The following is a 19,424-nucleotide window of genomic DNA, read 5'->3' as shown; positions in this document are numbered from 1 at the left end:
ATAAACTCACCAAATGGGGGCAGCAGTGCTCAACATCTGCCTCTGACTTTCTGTAGTTGTATAGAGCGCAGAATAACAGGTGCTACAAAAGAGTCTTTGATTATTTCTTAAACGCTGGGATCAAAAAGATGAAACGAAATACAGAAAAGCATTTGTGGACTGTTACTGTCTTAAAAAAATCCTTTTAACTCAATTCCTTTGGTTATTATTATGTCTCTGTGAATGATCTGAAAGTGACAGTATCATGTCATTAACAATGATATCATCAAATCTGAAGATAAAATAGGATTAGAACAGTTCTTATATTTAGGTGATAATTGTTGGTGTAGTGTAGTGGTTACATTTACATTTACATTCTTATATTTAGGTGATAATTGTTGGTGTAGTGTGGTGGGTAACCACACCGCTTCCTCCATGGCACCATATTTAGGGTTGAAGCACCGAAGGTGCGTAGAACCCTATTGTTTTTGCTAAGATTTTTCTTCTTATTAGGGGTTCGAGCACGTAGTGCTAGAAACCCTATTGTAATTGTTCTGATTATTATTATTATTATTATTATTATTATTATTATTATTAGGGGTTCGAGCACGTAGTGCTAGAAACCCTATTGTAATTGTTCTGATTATTATTATTATTATTATTAGGGGTTCGAGCACGTAGTGCTAGAAACCCTATTGTAATTGTTCTGATTATTATTATTATTATTATTATTATTATTATTATTATTATTATTATTATTATTATTATTATTATAGTTCTTATTCTTTTTCTGCCATAGAAGTGATTGGGCAGAAGAAACCGTAAGGCCTACAGAGCTGAGACTTGGTCATATGGTAGTACTTCTCACCGCTACTCAGATTCAAAAGATGAGCCCGATCGGCCTCAAGGGGGCGCTATGGCGAAGGTCAACGCGTTTGGCCTCGTAACTCCTACGCCCTGATAGCTAGAGCAAAAATTCTTGCATTATATGATTCCTTGGTTAATGAGAAATCAAAAAGGTCAATAGAACCACTAAGCTCCGCCCACTTAGATTTTTTGCTATTTAGCATAATATGCAAAACCTACTTTTGAGAACTTGTCCTAGGGTCATTGACCAATCCTGTCATATTTGGTGTCAAACAACTCAGCAGAGTCCCAACCTCAATAATTATCAAAAAAATTTTGAAATTTGTAAACAATATGGCCGCCATATGCAAATTAATCTTACCGTGGCACACCCAAATTTACTCTAACAGCTGTAACTTTTGAATGCTTAAACCTACACTAATGCCACTTTAGAACTTTGATGCCAACATGATTCGGAGGTAGCCCGTCAATCTGTGTAGACATACGCCCCCAGGGGGCGGAGCCAAAGCCAAAAATCTGTTTCTCAGGAACCGTACAAGCTATGAAGCTCTCCTTTGGCATGTATCATCTATGGCCTATGTCCTAATGTTTTACAGAAGGAAAATTTGATATGCAAATTTTTGCGATCGTTATTAGCCAATCAGTTTCCAGCAAGCTTTTGACAGGCTAAACAATGACCAATCAGGACGATACTTATACCCTACATGTATCTCAGGGCCTTCTATCATCCATTAAAATATGGTGTTGATTGGCCTCAAGGGGGCGCTATAGCAGAAAATCAGTTATATCTGAAGGTACAAGTGGCCTAGGCTTGTTATTCTTTTTTAGTTGTATACTTTGCTGTAGCCTTTACAACTTTGTAATTACATATGTTTACCAATAATGCAAAGATTTTCATCAGTGGCCAAAAGAGTAAAAATTGCTCTTTTCGAACTTGTCTTTAAGTCCTTAATCAATCAAAACAAATTTGGTCTTGATGCAATCTTGAGACCCTGTAGGTAAATAATTATTAAAAAAATCTTGACATTTAAACTATTTGAGGCCCATAAACCTTGATCAAACATGTACGTGAAAGCCTTTTCAGAGTTATTTGGCCAAAACTCTGTCAAAGTTTAAAATATGCCAAAACTGTTGAAGCTACTAATTAACAATGACATTTGAAGTACATGTGCCAAGTATGAGCCAAATAAGTCTTCAGTAGGCTCTACAGTGAAAAAATAACTATTTTCAATTTATTCTATTTATCGCTATTTTCCAACCTAAATGGACAGAAGACAGGAACCTTTCACCCTATCAACACACAAATTTATACACATATATAGACTGATAATCTGATCTTGATTGCAAATTTTCAGCCAAATCGGACATGTTTTGCCTCTACAACGGCTGGAAAACTACAGCGATTTTGTAGGCCTCAAGCCTGTATTATCGCTTTTTTCAAATCTAAATGGACAGAAGTCAGGAACCTTTGACCCTATTGACACAGAAATTGACATACATATATAGACTGATATTGTGATCCTGATTGCAAATTTTGAGCCAAATCAGATATTTTTTGCCTCTAATATGGCCAAAGAGCAACAGCCATTTTGTAGGCCATAAGCCTGTATTATCACTTTTTTCAAACCTAAATGGTCAGAAGTCAGGAACCTTTGACCCTATCAACAAACAAATTTACATACATGTATATACAGACCACTTGATCATGAGTACCAATTTGGAGCTCAATCGGACTTTTCTTCTCTTTTTAATAAATAGAAACACACTGATAGGGAATGTTCTGTCTTTCTGATAGAGTGATAGATTTCCAGCAGGTTATATGTGGTCTCTTGCTGCGCTCTGGTGGTCATTTGGTGAAACAGCTACAGGTGAATTATTCTAAATTAAAGCTCTGCTGAACTTATTCAATCTTGCTTGTCTTGCTTAATTGAACATATTTATCCTTCTTGTTCATGCTGGTCAGCCGCCTGGGTCATTCTTGTTTATGCTCCACCCACTTAATTTTTTTTTAAATTTGCATAATATGCAAAACCTTCTTTTGAGATCTTGTCCTTGGATCCTTGACCAATCATGACATGTTTGGTGTCAAACAGTTCAGCAGAGCTTACTCCTCAATAATTATTAAAAAAATCTTTACATTTATAAACAATATGGCCGCCATATGCAAATGAGTTCTACCATGGTGCAGTAAAATGTCTTTAACACTTATAACTTTTGAATGCTTAACCTGACACTAATACCACTTCAGTCCTTTGATCATTACATGATTCTCAGATACCCTGTCAGTTTAAGTAGACATACACCCCCAGGGGGCAGAGCCAATGCTCGATAGCTGTTTCTCTAGAACCATACAAGCTATCAAGGTCATCCTAGCCAATTATCATCTATGGCCCATGCACTAATGGTACACCAAATGAAAATTTGATATGGACACTTTTGTGGTCACTATTAGCCAATCACATTCCAGCAAGCTTTTGACAGGCTGAATGTTAATCAGGTCAAAACTTATATACTATATACGGGTTATTTATATGCCCTTTTTATGCCTTGTGTTTTTTCAATTTAAGAACTGAATTTGTTTCACCAAATGCGCACTAGAGTGCAGTAAGACACCACATAAAACCTGATGAACACTACAGCTCAATTTATCAATGCTTTTTTCAACTAGTTTACTCACACCACTCATCTAGCATTGCCATTATGGTCTTTATGGTCACGCTGGTCACCCAGCTTGGTTATGCTGGCCATCCAGCTTGGTCATGCTGGCCATTCACATTGGTCATTATGGTCCTGCTGGTCATTCAGCTTTGTCCTCATAGTAATGGTGGTCTTCCAGCTTGTTCATACTGGCCAACCACCTTTGCCATGCTGGTCATCCAGTTTGGTCATTATGGTCAACAAGTTTGTCATCCAGATTAGTCATGCTGGTAATCTAGCTTGGTCTTCACGGTCATGCTGGTCATCCTCATCCAGTTTAAGCCTAACTGGCCTCCAGGGGTCTCTTTGCCTGTAACGCTCGAACCCCGTAAATCGCCGCTTGCGGCTATATTTATTATTATTATTATTATTATTATTATTATTATTATAGTTCTTATTCTTTTTCTGCCATAGAAGTGATTGGGCAGAAGAAACCGTAAGGCCTACAGGGCTGAGACTTGGTCATATGGTAGTACTTCTCACCGCTACTCAGATTCAAAAGATGAGCCCGATCGGCCTCAAGGGGGCGCTATGACGAAGGTCAACGCGTTTGGCCTCGTAACTCCTACGCCCTGATAGCTAGAGCAAAAATTCTTACAGTATATGATTCCTTGGTTAATGGCAAATCAAAAAGGTCAATAGAACCACTAAGCTCCGCCCACTTAGATTTTTTGCTATTTAGCATAATATGCAAAACCTACTTTTGAGAACTTGTCCTAAACTCATTGACCAATCCTGACATGTTTGGTGTCAAACAACTCAGCAGAGTCCCAACCTCAATAATTATTAAAAAAATCTTGAAATTTGCAAAAAATATGGCCGCCATATGCAAATTAATCTTACCGTGGCACACCCAAATTTACTTTAACAGCTGTAACTTTTGAATGCTTAAACCGACACTAATGCCACTTTAGACCTACGATGCCAACATGATTATGAGGTAGCATGTCAATCTGTGTAGACATACGCCCCCAGGGGGCGGAGCCAAAGCTAAAAATCTGTTTCTCAGGAACCGTACAAGCTATGAAGCTCTCCTTTGGCAAGTATCATCTATGGCCTATGTCCTAATGTTTTACAGAAGGAAAATTTGATATGCAAATTTTTGCGATCGTTATTAGCCAATCAGATTCCAGCAAGCTTTTGACAGGCTAAACAATGACCAATCAGGACGATACTTATACCCTACATGTATCTCAGGGCCTTCTATCATCCATTAAAATCTGGCGTTGATTGGCCTCAAGGGGGCGCTATAGCAGAAAATCAGTTATATCTAAAGGTACAAGTGGCCTAGGCTTGTTATTCTTTTTTATTTGCATACTTTGCTGTAGCCTTTACAACTTTGTAATTACATGTGTTTACCAAAAATGCAAACATTTTCATCAGTTGGCAAAAGAGTAAAAATTGCTCTTTTCGAACTTGTCTTTAAGTCCTTAATCAATCAAAACAAATTTGATCTTGATGCAATCTTGAGACCCTGTAGGTAAATAATTATCAAAAAAATCTTGACATTTTAACTATTTGAGGCCCATAAACCTTGATCAAACATGTACGTGAAAGCCTTTTCAGAGTTATTTGGCCAAAACTCTGTCAAAGTTTAAAACATGCCAAAACTGTTGAAGCTACTAATTAACAATGACATTTGAAGTACATGTGCCAAGTATGAGCCAAATAAGTCTTCAGTAGGCTCTACAGTGAAAAAATAAATATTTTCAATTTATTCTATTTATCGCTATTTTCCAACCTAAATGGACAGAAGACAGGAACCTTTCACCCAATCAACACACAAATTTATACACATATATAGACTGATAATCTGATCTTGATTGCAAATTTTCAGCCAAATCGGACATGTTTTGCCTCTACAACGGCTGGAAAACTACAGCGATTTTGTAGGCCTCAAGCCTGTATTATCGCTTTTTTCAAATCTAAATGGACAGAAGTCAGGAACCTTTGACCCTATTGACACAGAAATTGACATACATATATAGACTGATATTGTGATCTTGATTGCAAATTTTGAGCCAAATCAGATATTTTTTGCCTCTAATATGGCCAAAGAGCAACAGCCATTTTGTAGGCCATAAGCCTGTATTATCACTTTTTTCAAACCTAAATGGTCAGAAGTCAGGAACCTTTGACCCTATCAACACACAAATTTACATACATGTATATACAGACCACTTGATCATGAATACCAATTTGGAGCCCAATCGGACTTTTCTTCTCTTTTTAATAAATAGAAACACACTGATAGGGAATGTTTTGTCTTTCTGATAGAGTGATAGATTTCCAGCAGGTTATATGTGGTCTCTTGCTGCGCTCTGGTGGTCATTTGGTGAAACAGCTACAGGTGAATTATTCTAAATTAAAGCTCTGCTGAACTTATTCAATCTTGCTTGTCTTGCTTAATTGAACATATTTATCCTTCTTGTTCATGCTGGTCAGCCGCCTGGGTCATTCTTGTTTATGCTCCACCCCCTTATTTTTTTTTTTTTAATTTGCATAATATGCAAAACCTACTTTTGAGATCTTGTCCTTGGATCCTTGATCAATCATGACATGTTTGGTATCAAACAGTTCAGCAGAGCTTACTCCTCAATGATTATTAAAAAAATCTTTACATTTATAAACAATATGGCCGCCATATGCAAATGAGTTCTACCATGGTGCAGTGAAATGTCTTTAACACTTATAACTTTTGAATGCTTAACCTGACACTAACACCACTTCAGTCCTTTGATCATTACATGATTCTCAGATACCCTGTCAGTTTAAGTAGACATACACCCCCAGGGGGCGAGGCCAATGCTCGATAGCTGTTTCTCTAGAACCATACAAGCTATCAAGGTCATCCTAGCCAATTATCATCTATGGCACTAATGCACTAATGGTACACAAAATGAAAATTTGATATGGACACTTTTGTGGTCACTATTAGCCAATCACATTCCAGCAAGCTTTTAACAGGCGGAATGTTAATCAGGTCAAAACTTATATACTATATACGGGTTATTTATTTGCCCTTTTTATGCCTTGTGTTTTTTCAATTTAAGAACTGAATTTGTTTCACCAAATGCGCACTAGAGTGCAGTAAGACACCACATAAAACCTGATGAACACTACAGCTCAATTTATCAATGCTTTTCAACTAGTTTACTCACACCACTCATCTAGCATTGCCATTATGGTCTTTATGGTCACGCTGGTCACCCAGCTTGGTTATGCTGGCCATCCAGCTTGGTCATGCTGGCCATTCACATTGGTCATTATGGTTCTGCTGGTCATTCAGCTTTGTCCTCATAGTAATGGTGGTCTTCCAGCTTGGTCATACTGGCCAACCACCTTTGCCATGCTGGTCATCCAGTTTGGTCATTATGGTCTTCCAGCTTGGTCAATATGGTCAACAAGTTTGTCATCCAGATTAGTCATGCTGGTAATCTAGCTTGGTCTTCACGGTCATGCTGGTCATCCTCATCCAGTTTGGCGATGCCGGTCAACCGGCAACATGTTTTAAGCCTAACTGGCCTCCAGGGGTCTCTTTGCCTGTAACGCTCGAACCCCGTAAATCGCCGCTTGCGGCTATATTTAGGGGTTCGAGCACGTAGTGCTAGAAACCCTATTGTAATTGTTCTGATTATTAGGGGTTCGAGCACGTAGTGCTAGAAACCCTATTGTAATTGTTCTGATTATTAGGGGTTCGAGCACGTAGTGCTAGAAACCCTATTGTAATTGTTCTGATTATTATTATTATTATTATTATTATTATTATAGTTCTTATTCTTTTTCTGCCATAGAAGTGATTGGGCAGAAGAAACCGTAAGGCCTACAGGGCTGAGACTTGGTCATATGGTAGTACTTCTCACCGCTACTCAGATTCAAAAGATGAGCCCGATCGACCTCAAGGGGGCGCTATGGCGAAGGTCAACGCGTTTGGCCTCGTAACTCCTACGCCCTGATAGCTAGAGCAAAAATTCTTGCATTTTATGATTCCTTGGTTAATGGCAAATCAAAAAGGTCAATAGAAATACTAAGCTCCGCCCACTTAGATTTTTTGCTATTTAGCATAATATGCAAAACCTACTTTTGCGAACTAGTCTGTGGATTTTTAACCAATCCTGACAAATTTGGTGTCAAACAACTCAGCAGAGTCCCAACGTCAATAATTATCGAAAAAATCTTGAAATTTCTAAACAATATGGCCGCCATATGCAAATTAATCTTACCGTGGCACACCAAAATTCACTCTAACAGCTGTAACTTTTGAATGCTTAAACTGACACTAATGCCGCTTTAGACCTTTGTTACTAACATGATTCTGAGGTAGCCTGTCTATCTGTGTAGACGTACGCCCCCAGGGGGCGGAGCCAAAGCTAAAAATCTGTTTCTCAGGAACCGTACAAGCTATCAAGCTCTCGTTTGGCATGTATCCTCTGTGGCCTATTTCCTAATGGTCTACCGAAGGATATTTTGATGTGTGAATTTTTGTGGTGGCTATTAGCCAATCAGATTACAGCAAGCTTTTGACAGGCTAAACAATCACCAATCAGGACGATACTTATACGCTACATGTATATGAGGGCCTTCTATCACCCATTAAAATATGGCGTTGATTGGCCTCTAGGGGGCGCTATAGCAGAAAATCAGTTATATCTAAAGGTACAAGTGGCCTAGGCTTGTTATTCTTTTTGAGTTATATGCTTTGCTGTAACCTTTACAACTTTGTAATTACATGTCTTTACCAAAAATGTATTGTTTTGCATCAGTGGCCAGTAGAGTAAAAATTGCACTTTTCGAACTAGTCCCTGGATATTCAACCAATTAAATCAACTTTGGTCTTATCACAATCTTGAGACCCTGTAGGTAAATAATTATCAAAACAATGTTGGAATTTTAACTTTTTATGGCCCCAACACCTTGATCAAACATGAACGTGAAAGCCTTTTCAGAGTTATTTGGCCAAAACTCTGTCAAAGTTTAAAACATGCCAAAACTGTTGAAGCTACTAATTAACAATGACATTTATAGTACATGTGCCAAGTATGAGCCAAATAAGTCTTCAGTAGGCTCTACAGTGAAAAAATAACTATTTTCAATTTATTCTATTTATCGCTATTTTCCAACCTAAATGGACAGAAGACAGGAACCTTTCACTCTATCAACACACAAATTTATACACATATATAGACTGATAATCTGATCTTGATTGCAAATTTTCAGCCAAATCGGACATGTTTTGCCTCTACAATGGCTGGAAAACTACAGCGATTTTGTAGGCCTCAAGCCTGTATTATCGCTTTTTTCAAATCTAAATGGACAGAAGTCAGGAACCTTTGACCCTATTGACACAGAAATTGACATACATATATAGAATGATATTGTGATCTTGATTGCAAATTTTGAGCCAAATCAGATATTTTTTGCCTCTAATATGGCCAAAGAGCAACAGCCATTTTGTAGGCCATAAGCCTGTATTATCACTTTTTTCCAACCTAAATGGTCAGAAGTCAGGAACCTTTGACCCTATCAACACACAAATTTACATACATGTATATACAGACCACTTGATCATGAGTACCAATTTGGAGCCCAATCGGACTTTTCTTCTCTTTTTAATAAATAGAAACACACTGATAGGGAATGTTCTGTCTTACTTATAGAGTGATAGATTTCCAGCAGGTTATATGTGGTTTCTTGCTGCGCTCTGGTGGTCATTTGGTGAAACAGCTACAGGTGAATTATTCTAAATTAAAGCTCTGCTGAACTTATTCAATCTTGCTTGTCTTGCTTAATTGAACATCTTTATCCTTCTTGGTCATGCTGGTCAGCCACCTGGGTCATTCTTGTTTATGCTCCACCCAATTTTTTTTTTTAATTTGCATAATATGCAAAACCTACTTTTGAGAACTTGTCTTTGCCTCCTTGTCCAATCATGACATGTTTGGTGTCAAACAGTTCAGCAGAGCTTACTCCTCAATAATTATTAAACAAAATCTTTACATTTATAAACAATATGGCCGCCATATGCAAATTAGTTTTTCCATGGTGCAGTAAAATGTCTTTAACACTTATAACTTTTGAATGCTTAACCTGAAACTAATACCACTTCAGTCCTTTGATCATTACATGACTCTCAGATACCCTGTCAGTTTAAGTAGACATACACCCCCGGGGGCGGAGCCAATGCTCGATAGCTGTTTCTCTAGAACCATACAAGCTATCAAGGTCATCCTTGCCAATTATCATCTATGGCCCATGCACTAATGGTACACCAAATGAAAATTTGATATGGACACTTTTGTGGTCACTATAAGCCAATCGCATTCCAGTAAGCTTTTGACAGGCTAAATGTTAATCAGGTCAAAACTTATACACTATTATTGATATTATTGGTTATTGATATGTGCCCTTTTATGCCTCACTGCTAGGCTCTCCGAATGCCCACTAGAGTGCAGCAAGAGACCACATAAAACCTGCTGAACACTACAGCACAATTTATCAATGCATTTCAACTAGTTTACTCACACCACTCATCTAGCATTGTCATTATGGTCTTTATGGTCACGCTGTTCACCTAGCTTGGTTATGCTGCCCATCCAGCTAGGTAATTCTGGTCATTCACATTGGTCATTATGGTCCTGCTGGTCATTCAGCTTTGTCATTATAGCAATGCTGGTCATCCAGCTTGGTCATACTGGCCAAACACCTTTGCCATGCTGGTCATCCAGTTTGGTGATGCCGGTCAACCAGCAACATGTTTTAAGCCTAACTGACCTCCAGGGGCCTCTTTGACTGTAACGCTCGAACCCCGTAAATCGCCGCTTGCGGCTATATTTATTATTATTATAGTTCTTATTCTTTTTCTGCCATAGAAGTGATTGGGCAGAAGAAACCGTAAGGCCTACAGGGCTGAGACTTGGTCATATGGTAGTACTTCTCACCGCTACTCAGATTCAAAAGATGAGCCCGATCGGCCTCAAGGGGGCGCTATGGCGAAGGTCAACGCGTTTGGCCTCGTAACTCCCACGCCCTGATAGCTAGAGCAAAAATTCTTGCATTATATGATTCCTTGCTTAATGGCAAATCAAAAAGGTCAATAGAAATACTAAGCTCCGCCCACTTAGATTTTTTGCTATTTAGCATAAAATGCAAAACCTACTTTTGCGAACTAGTCTGTGGATTTTTGACCAATCCTGACAAGTTTGGTGTCAAACAACTCAGCAGAGTCCCAACCTCAATAATTATCGAAAAAATCTTGAAATTTGTAAACAATATGGCCGCCATATGCAAATTAATCTTACCGTGGCACACCAAAATTCACTCTAACAGCTGTAACTTTTGAATGCTTAAACTGACACTAATGCCGCTTTAGACCTTTGGTAATAACATGATTCTGAGGTAGCCTGTCAATCTGTGTAGACGTACGCCCCCAGGGGGCGGAGCCAAAGCTAAAAATCTGTTTCTCAGGAACCGTACAAGCTATCAAGCTCTCGTTTGGCATGTATCCTCTGTGGCCTATGTCCTAATGGTCTACCGAAGGATATTTTGATGTGTGAATTTTTGTGGTCGCTATTAGCCAATCAGATTACAGCAAGCTTTTGACAGGCTAAACAATCACCAATCAGGACGATACTTATATTGTACATGTATATGAGGGCCTTTTATCATCCATTAAAATATGGCGTTGATTGGCCTCTAGGGGGCGCTATAGCAGAAAATCAGTTATATCTAAAGGTACAAGTGACCTAGGCTTGTTATTCTTTTTGAGTTGTATGCTTTGCTGTAACCTTTACAACTTTGTAATTACATGTCTTTACCAAAAATGTATTGTTTTGCATCAGTGGCCAGTAGAGTAAAAATTGCACTTTTCGAACTAGTCCCTGGATATTCAACCAATTAAATCAACTTTGGTCTTTTCACAATCTTGAGACCGTGTAGGTAAATAATTATCAAAAAAATGTTGGAATTTTAACTTTTTATGGCCCCAACACCTTGATCAAACATGTACGTGAAAGCCTTTTCAGAGTTATTTGGCCAAAACTCTGTCAAAGTTTAAAACATGCCAAAACTGTTGAAGCTACTAATTAACAATGACATTTGAAGTACATGTGCCAATTATGAGCCAAATAAGTCTTCAGTAGGCTCTACAGTGAAAAAATAACTATTTTCAATTTATTCTATTTATCGCTTTTTTCCAACCTAAATGGACAGAAGACAGGAACCTTTCACCCTATCAACACACAAATTTATACACATATATAGACTGATAATCTGATCTTGATTGCAAATTTTAAGCCAAATCGGACATGTTTTGCCTCTACAACGGCTGGAAAACTACAGCGATTTTGTAGGCCTCAAGCCTGTATTATCGCTTTTTTCAAATCTAAATGGACAGAAGACAGGAACCTTTGACCCTATTGACACAGAAATTGACATACATATATAGATTGATATTGTGATCTTGATTGCAAATTTTGAGCCAAATCAGATATTTTTTTGCCTCTAATATGGCCAAAGAGCAACAGCCATTTTGTAGGCCATAAGCCTGTATTATCACTTTTTTCAAACCTAAATGGTCAGAAGTCAGGAACCTTTGACCCTATCAACACACAAATTTACATTCATGTATATACAGACCACTTGATCATGAGTACCAATTTGGAGCCCAATCGGACGTTTCTTCTCTTTTTGATAAATAGAAACACACTGATAGGGAATGTTCTGTCTTTCTGATAGAGTGATAGATTTCCAGCAGGTTATATGTGGTCTCTTGCTGCGCTCTGGTGGTCATTTGGTGAAACAGCTACAGGTGAATTATTCTAAATTAAAGCTCTGCTGAACTTATTCAATCTTGCTTGTCTTGCTTAATTGAACATATTTATCCTTCTTGTTCATGCTGGTCAGCCGCCTGGGTCATTCTTGTTTATGCTCCACCCACTTATTTTTTTTTTAAATTTGCATAATATGCAAAACCTACTTTTGAGATCTTGTCCTTGGATCCTTGACCAATCATGACATGTTTGGTGTCAAACAGTTCAGCAGAGCTTACTCCTCAATAATTATTAAAAAAATCTTTACATTTATAAACAATATGGCCGCCATATGCAAATGAGTTCTACCATGGTGCAGTAAAATGTCTTTAACACTTATAACTTTTGAATGCTTAACCTGACACTAATACCAGTCCTTTGATCATTACATGATTCTCAGATACCCTGTCAGTTTAAGTAGACATACACCCCCCCAGGGGGCGGGGCCAATGCTCGATAGCTGTTTCTCTAGAACCATACAAGCTATCAAGGTCATCCTAGCCAATTATCATCTATGGCCCATGCACTAATGGTACACCAAATGAAAATTTGATATGGACACTTTTGTGGTCACTATTAGCCAATCACATTCCAGCAAACTTTTAACAGGCGGAATGTTAATCAGGTCAAAACTTATATACTATATACGGGTTATTTATATGCCCTTTTTATGCCTTGTGTTTTTTCAATTTAAGAACTGAATTTGTTTCACCAAATGCCCACTAGAGTGCAGTAAGACACCACATAAAACCTGATGAACACTACAGCTCAATTTACCAATGCTTTTCAACTAGTTTACTCACACCACTCATCTAGCATTGTCATTATGGTCTTTATGGTCACGCTGGTTACCGAGCTTGGTTATCCAGTTTTGTGATGACGGTCAACCAGCAACAGGTTTTAAACCTAATTGGCCTCCAGGGGCCTCTTTGCCTGTGACGCTCGAACCCCGTAAATCGCCGCTTGCGGCTATATTTATTATTATTATTATTCTTATTCTTTTTCTGCCATAGAAGTGATTGGGCAGAAGAAACCGTAAGGCCTACAGGGCTGAGACTTGGTCATATGGTAGTACTTCTCACCGCTACTCAGATTCAAAAGATGAGCCCGATCGGCCTCAAGGGGGCGCTATGGCGAAGGTCAACGCGTTAGGCCACGTAACTCCCACGCCCTGATAGCTAGAGTAAAAATTCTTGCATTATATGATTCCTTGGTTAATGGCAAATCAAAAAGGTCAATAGAACTACTAAGCTCCGCCCACTTAGATTTTTTGCTATTTAGCATAATATGCAAAACCTACTTTTGAGAACTTGTCCTAGGGTCATTGACCAATCCTGTCATATTTGGTGTCAAACAACTCAGCAGAGTCCCAACCTCAATAATTATCGAAAAAATTGTGAAATTTGTAAACAATATGGCCGCCATATGCAAATTAATCTTACCGTGGCACACCCAAATTTACTCTAACAGCTGTAACTTTTGAATGCTTAAACCTACACTAATGCCACTTGACAACTTTGATGCCAACATGATTCTGAGGTAGCCCGTCAATCTGTGTAGACATACGCCCCCAGGGGGCGGAGCCAAAGCTAAAAATCTGTTTCTCAGGAACCGTACAAGCTATGAAGCTCTCCTTTGACATGTATCATCTATGGCCTATGTCCTAATGTTTTACAGAAGGAAAATGTGATATGCAAATTTTTGCGATCGTTATTAGCCAATCAGATTCCAGCAAGCTTTTGACATGCTAAACAATGACCAATCAGGACGATACTTATACCCTACATGTATCTCAGGGCCTTCTATCATCCATTAAAATATGGCGTTGATTGGCCTCAAGGGGGCGCTATAGCAGAAAATCAGTTATATCTAAAGATACAAGTGGCCTAGGCTTGTTATTCTTGTTTAGTTGTATACGTTGCTGTAGCCTTTACAACTTTGTAATTACATGTGTTTACCAAAAATGCAAAGATTTTCATCAGTGGCCAAAAGAGTAAAAATTGCTCTTTTCGAACTTGTCTTTAAGTCCTTAATCAATCAAAACAAATTTGGTCTTTATGCAATCTTGAGACCCTGTAGGTAAATAATTATCAAAAAAATCTTGACAATTTAACTATTTGAGGCCCATAAACCTTGATCAAACATGTACGTGAAAGCCTTTTCAGAGTTATTTGGCCAAAACTCTGTCAAAGTTTTAAACAGGTCAAAACTGTTGAAGCTACTAAATAACAATGACATTTCAAGCACATTTGCCAAGTATGAGCCAAATAAGTCTTCAGTAGTCTCTACAGTGACAAATTAACTATTTTCAATTTATTCTATTTATCGCTATTTTCCAACCTAAATGGACAGAAGACAGGAACCTTTGACCCTATCAACACACAAATTTATACACATATATAGACTGATAATCTGATCTTGATTGCAAATTTTCAGCCACATCGGACATGTTTTCCCTCTACAACGGCTGGAAAACTACAGCGATTTTGTAGGCCTCAAGCCTGTATTATCGCTTTTTTCAAACCTAAATGGACAGAAGTCAGGAACCTTTGACCCTATCAACACAGAAATTTACATACATATATAGACTGATATTGTGATCTTGATTGCGAATTTTGAGCCAAATCAGATATTGTTTGCCTCTAATATGGCCAAAGAGCAACAGCCATTTTGTAGGCCATAAGCCTGTATTATCGCTTTTTTCAAGCCTAAATGAACAGAAGTCAGGAACCTTTGACCCTATCAACACACAAATTTACACACATATATATACAGACCACTTGATCATGAGTACCAATTTGGAGCCCAATCGGACTTTTCCTCTCTTTGTAATAAATAGAAACACACTGATAGGGAATGTTCTGTCTTACTTATAGAGTGATAGATTTCCAGCAGGTTATATGTGGTCTCTTGCTGCGCTCTGGTGGTCATTTGGTGAAACAGCTACAGGTGAATTATTCTAAATTAAAGCTCTGCTGAACTTATTTAATCTTGCTTGTCTTGCTTAATTGAAGATCTTTATCCTTCTTGGTCATGCTACTCAGCCACCTGGGTCATTCTTGTTTATGTTCCACCCACTTAATCTTTTTTTTATTTGCATAATATGCAAAACTTACTTTTGAGATCTTGTCCTTGGCTCCTTGACCAATCATGACATGTTTGGTATCAAACAGTTCAGCAGAGCTTACTCCTCAATAATTATTTAAAAAATCTTTACATTTATAAACAATATGGCCGCCATATGCAAATGAGTTCTACCATGGTGCAGTAAAATGTCTTTAACACTTATAACTTTTGAATGCTTAACCTGACACTAATACTACTTCAGTCCCTAGATCATTACATGATTCTCAGATACCCTGTCAGTTTAAGTAGACATACACCCCCCCAGGGGGCAGAGCCAATGCTCGATAGCTGTTTCTCTAGAACCATACAAGCTATCAAGGTCGTCCTTGCCAATTATCATCTATGGCCCATGCACTAATGGTACACCAAATGAAAATTTGATATGGACACTTTTGTGGTCACTATTAGCCAATCACATTCCAGCAAGCTTTTGACAGGCTGAATGTCAATCAGGTCAAAACTTATGTACTATTATTGATATTATTGGTTATTAATATGTGCCCTTGTCATGCCTCACTGCTAGGCTCTCCGAATGCCCACTAGAGTGCAGCAAGAGACCACATAAAACCTGCTGAACACTACAGCTCAATTTATCAATGCATTTCAGCTAGTTTACTCACACCACTCATCTAGCATTGTCATTATGGTCTTTATGGTCACGCTGGTCACCTAGCTTGGTTATGTTGCCCATCCAGCTAGGTCATTCTGGTCATTCACATTGGTCATTATGGTCCTGCTGGTCATTCAGCTTTGTCATCATAGCAATGCTGGTCATCCAGCTTGGTCATACTGGCCAAACACCTTTGCCATGCTGGTCAACCAGTTTGGTGATGCCAGTCAACCAGCAACATGTTTTAAGCCTAACTGGCCTCCAGGGGCCTCTTTGTCTGTAACGCTCGAACCCCGTAAATCGCCGCTTGCGGCTATATTTATTATTATTCTTATTCTTTTTCTGCCATAGAAGTGATTGGGCAGAAGAAACCGTAAGGCCTACAGGGCTCAGACTTGGTCATATGGTAGTACTTCTCACCGCTACTCAGATTCAAAAGATGAGCCCGATCGGCCTCAAGGGGGCGCTATGGCGAAGGTCAACGCGTTTGGCCTCGTAACTCCTACGCCCTGATAGCTAGAGCAAAAATTCTTGCATTATATGATTCCTTGGTTAATGGCAAATCAAAAAGGTCAATATAACCACTAAGCTCCGCCCACTTAGATTTTTTGCTATTTAGCATAATATGCAAAACCTACTTTTGAGAACTTGTCCTAGGGTCATTGACCAATCCTGTCATATTTGGTGTCAAACAACTCAGCAGAGTCCCAACCTCAATAATTATCGAAAAAATTGAGAAATTTTTAAACAATATGGCCGCCATATGCAAATTAATCTTACCGTGGCACACCCAAATTTACTCTAACAGCTGTAACTTTTGAATGCTTAAACCTACACTAATGCCACTTTAAAACTTTGATGCCAACATGATTCTGAGGTAGCATGTCAATCTGTGTAGACATACGCCCCCAGGGGGCGGAGCCAAAGCTAAAAATCTGTTTCTCAGGAACCGTACAAGCTATGAAGCTCTCCTTTGGCATGTATCATCTATGGCCTATGTCCTAATGTTTTACATAAGGAAAATTTGATATGCAAATTTTTGCGATCGTTATTAGCCAATCAAATTCCAGCAAGCTTTTGACAGGCTAAACAATGACCAATCAGGACGATACTTATACCCTACATGTATCTCAGGGCCTTCTATCATCCATTAAAATATGGCATTGATTGGCCTCAAGGGGGCGCTATAGCAGAAAATCAGTTATATCTAAAGGTACAAGTGGCCTAGGCTTGTTATTCTTTTTTAGTTGTATACTTTGCTGTAGCCTTTACAACTTTGTAATTACATGTGTTTACCAAAAATGCAAAGATTTTTATCAGTGGCCAAAAGAGTAAAAATTGCTCTTTTCGAACTTGTCTTTAAGTCCTTAATCAATCAAAACAAATTTGGTCTTGATGCAATCTTGAGACCCTGTAGGTAAATAATTATCAAAAAAATCTTGACATTTTAACTATTTGAGGCCCATAAACCTTGATCAAACATGTACGTGAAAGCCTTTTCAGAGTTATTTGGCCAAAACTCTGTCAAAGTTTAAAATATGCCAAAACTATTGAAGCTACTAATTAACAATGACATTTGAAGTACATGTGCCAAGTATGAGCCAAATAACTCTTCAGTAGGCTCTACAGTGAAAAAATAACTATTTTCAATTTATTCTATTTATCGCTATTTTCCAACCTAAATGGACAGAAGACAGGAACCTTTCACCCTATCAACACACAAATTTATACACATATATAGACTGATAATCTGATCTTGATTGCAAATTTTCAGCCAAATCGGACATGTTTTGCCTCTACAACGGCTGGAAAACTACAGCGATTTTGTAGGCCTCAAGCCTTTATTATCGCTTTTTTCAAATCTAAATGGACAGAAGTCAGGAACCTTTGACCCTATTGACACAGAAATTGACATACATATATAGACTGATATTGTGATCTTGATTGCAAATTTTGAGCCAAATCAGATATTTTTTGCCTCTAATATGGCCAAAGAGCAACAGCCATTTTGTAGGCCATAAGCCTGTATTATCACTTTTTTCAAACCTAAATGGTCAGAAGTCAGGAACCTTTGACCCTATCAACACACAAATTTACATACATGTATATACAGACCACTTGATCATGAATACCAATTTGGAGCCCAATCGGACTTTTCTTCTCTTTTTAATAAATAGAAACACACTGATAGGGAATGTTTTGTCTTTCTGATAGAGTGATAGATTTCCAGCAGGTTATATGTGGTCTCTTGCTGCGCTCTGGTGGTCATTTGGTGAAACAGCTACAGGTGAATTATTCTGCTGAACTTATTCAATCTTGCTTGTCTTGCTTAATTGAACATATTTATCCTTCTTGTTCATGCTGGTCAGCCGCCTGGGTCATTCTTGTTTATGCTCCACCCCCTTATTTTTTTTTTTAAATTTGCATAATATGCAAAACCTACTTTTGAGATCTTGTCCTTGGATCCTTGACCAATCATGACATGTTTGGTATCAAACAGTTCAGCAGAGCTTACTCCTCAATGATTATTAAAAAAATCTTTACATTTATAAACAATATGGCCGCCATATGCAAATGAGTTCTACCATGGTGCAGTGAAATGTCTTTAACACTTATAACTTTTGAATGCTTAACCTGACACTAATACCACTTCAGTCCTTTGATCATTACATGATCCTCAGATACCCTGTCAGTTTAAGTAGACATACACCCCCAGGGGGCGAGGCCAATGCTCGATAGCTGTTTCTCTAGAACCATACAAGCTATCAAGGTCATCCTAGCCAATTATCATTTATGGCACTAATGCACTAATGGTACACAAAATGAAAATTTGATATGGACACTTTTGTGGTCACTATTAGCCAATCACATTCCAGCAAGCTTTTAACAGGCGGAATGTTAATCAGGTCAAAACTTATATACTATATACGGGTTATTTATATGCCCTTTTTATGCCTTGTGTTTTTTCAATTTAAGAACTGAATTTGTTTCACCAAATGCGCACTAGAGTGCAGTAAGACACCACATAAAACCTGATGAACACTACAGCTCAATTTATCAATGCTTTTCAACTAGTTTACTCACACCACTCATCTAGCATTGCCATTATGGTCTTTATGGTCACGCTGGTCACCCAGCTTGGTTATGCTGGCCATCCAGCTTGGTCATGCTGGCCATTCACATTGGTCATTATGGTTCTGCTGGTCATTCAGCTTTGTCCTCATAGTAATGGTGGTCTTCCAGCTTGGTCATACTGGCCAACCACCTTTGCCATGCTGGTCATCCAGTTTGGTCATTATGGTCTTCCAGCTTGGTCAATATGGTCAACAAGTTTGTCA

General features: G+C 38.3%; 1 protein-coding gene across 1 annotated transcript in view; it reads right to left on the bottom strand.

The window, feature by feature from the left end:
• Positions 1-19,424, bottom strand: part of b4galnt4a (beta-1,4-N-acetyl-galactosaminyl transferase 4a) — a 289,838-nt gene that overhangs the window by 16,526 nt on the left and 253,888 nt on the right. The window lies entirely within an intron of this gene.

This window comes from Astyanax mexicanus, chromosome 2 (genome assembly GCF_023375975.1).
Source record: "Astyanax mexicanus isolate ESR-SI-001 chromosome 2, AstMex3_surface, whole genome shotgun sequence".
Classification (NCBI taxonomy): Eukaryota; Metazoa; Chordata; class Actinopteri; order Characiformes; family Acestrorhamphidae; genus Astyanax; species Astyanax mexicanus.
This window is presented reverse-complemented; position numbering and strand designations above follow the sequence as displayed.